We start from the raw sequence: 2,500 nt of genomic DNA on the forward strand, positions 1-2,500 counted from the left end.
TAGCTCAGAAAAAAAACAGAATCGCTTCGCACAGATCCCTGGTGGCAACAGTTACAAGGCGCGCATGCCTCATCTCCCAGTCGGATGTTCTTTGCCAAAACTTCTGCTTTTCGAAATGGACTGCTGTTTAAAACTTTCAACTGCGGGAGTTTGCATTGCTAACAGGAAACCTCTTGAATCCGATAGTGAAATAGCCACTCGGTTTGCTAGCTCATGTGATTTAAAAGACGTCGTTGTTTGAGCTGTTTTGGCGTTTCCCAAACCGCTGTCTTCGCAATGACTTCGCAAAAAATGCAATTGGAATCAAAGTAATCCAGTCAAAATATAGTTCGAGGAGCATTCACAAGTAGTGTGCAGTGCGCGCAAATGTAAAGTCTAGTTGGTCCAGTAGCTACCGGTGCTGTAGGCTATCAAAAAGAGCAGCCAACACAGTGAGATAATTTTGCTGCTCCCAGATTCATTTTACACCGTTCCAACCCATGCGTTTGAGGAAACAAAAACTAGGCTATAGTAAAGCCCGTTGGATTGACGTGTAGTAGGCTATGTTTAAGATTTAGTCAATGTAGTTCAGTAAGCATGTGATTTACATGCTTTTAATCACGAAGTTATAATAATAACAACAATAATAATAATAGGCCTAATAATAGTAATGGGAACTGTGATTTATGGCATATAGCAGTGGTTCCCAACATGTTTTGCACTGGGACCATTTTATCCTAAACTTTTGGGGACCCCATTTTTTTCACAACCAAAACCATGACTGAGCAAATTTGCTGGTTATAAAAAAACAGTGGATATTTCTGACAGTATAAGACTACACCTAGACATTTCAGGGGAGCCCATTGGAATTCCAGGTGACCCCATACCCCAGTGTTGAAAAAAAACACTGACATATAGCCGAGGCTATTGTGCATGAAGATGAAGAAACAAGCAATGGTGCAATAAGCACAGTATTTTACATACCGCCCCCATAACAAAAGTGCTCCTAAATTTGTATCTGTGCTCCTAAATTTTTATCCGTGCTCCTAATTTTTTTCATTTAGGAGCACCTGTGCTCCTAGTGAAAAAGCTTAACGTACAGCCCTGATGTTTGAAATTTGATTAGGCCTACTAAGATTTGCTCCAGATTTACTATACATTGCTGGTGTTTCCAGACGCGTGATTCGACATGTGTCAATTCAGCGCGTAATGCTTGCAACTTTTTTGTGTGTAATTTATGAATGTGCGTGCCTTGGCGCATTGATACACTGGAGTTATGCGGTCAGAAAAGTGACCTAATAGTGGGACTACTTCAGGTGTGCATCTATAGACAGTTAATCAACACCCAATTTAGCACGTCACAATGGGAGATTCCAGACTGCCGTGGTATAGTAGTCAATACACCAGAAAAGCCAGTTAGTACATGCGTGAAGAAATGAATAAATGAGTGAATGTGTAAGTTGTAATGAATAGTATATACCAAATAGTGTTCATTACGACATCCACATTGCGACTCACACAGACTCTAAACATAGCACATTAAGAGAGGATGTATTTGTCAATGCACCAGAAAAGTCAGTTAGTACTGTACATGAGTGAAGAAATGAATGAATGAGTGAATGTGTAAGTTGTAATGAATAGTATACCGTATACTTAATAGTATTCACTGCGACATCCACATTGTGACTTACACAGACTCTAAATATAGCACATTAGGAGAGGATATATTAGTGAATACACCAGAAATGCCAATTAGTACACAAGTGAATTAATTAATGAATGGGTGAATGCAATGAATAGCGTACAGACTACAGTCTCTGTGGTAATATCCAAGATGGTAGTGGCCAATGCATTAGGAGCGGGGATGTATCAGTGAATACACCAGAAAAGCAAGTTAGTACGTGAGTGAATAAGGCAATATACACAGTATACAGTAAATAGGTGAATGAATATGTCTCTCAGTAAATGTAATAAATGAACGTTATTAGGTAATTAACTGGCGGGTGAGATTGCAGTCAGTGTATGAGGCAATGACGGGGGAGGGGTAAATAAACTAATCAGTAAATGAAGATTGTATGAATGGGTTATTGGATGGAGTTGTCCATGCTCTTTGTACAGATGACTGAGTGTCTTGGTCAATGAGTCAAATGAACATGCGTGCGTAAGCAAACATGACTGGACATTAAGAGGCTAGTTAATGTATGAACTTCAGGGATGGATCTGAAAATGAATTGATTAATGTGTGGATGATGTTGTTCCGTGTGTGGATTGTGGATTGTGGATTGTGTGTGTGTGTGTGTGTGTGTGTGTGTGTGTGTGTGTGTGTGTGTGTGTGTGTGTGTGTGTGTGTGTGTGTGTGTGTGTGTGTGTGTGTGTGTGTGTGTGTGTAATGTCTTGTCTTTTCTGTATTTATGTATGTATGCTACTGGACACCTTCATTTCCCTCTGGATTAATAAATGACCCTCTTCTCTCTCTCTACTATATTCTTGTAAGCCTCTTTGCAATTACGAAGAAGCCCAG

General features: G+C 39.8%; 1 protein-coding gene across 1 annotated transcript in view; it reads left to right on the top strand.

Moving 5' to 3' along the window:
• Window positions 1-2,500, top strand: part of pcxa (pyruvate carboxylase a) — a 300,166-nt gene that overhangs the window by 107,223 nt on the left and 190,443 nt on the right. The gene's annotated exons all lie outside the window — the stretch shown is intronic.

Source organism: Engraulis encrasicolus, chromosome 7 (assembly GCF_034702125.1).
Source record: "Engraulis encrasicolus isolate BLACKSEA-1 chromosome 7, IST_EnEncr_1.0, whole genome shotgun sequence".
NCBI classification, from domain to species: Eukaryota; Metazoa; Chordata; class Actinopteri; order Clupeiformes; family Engraulidae; genus Engraulis; species Engraulis encrasicolus.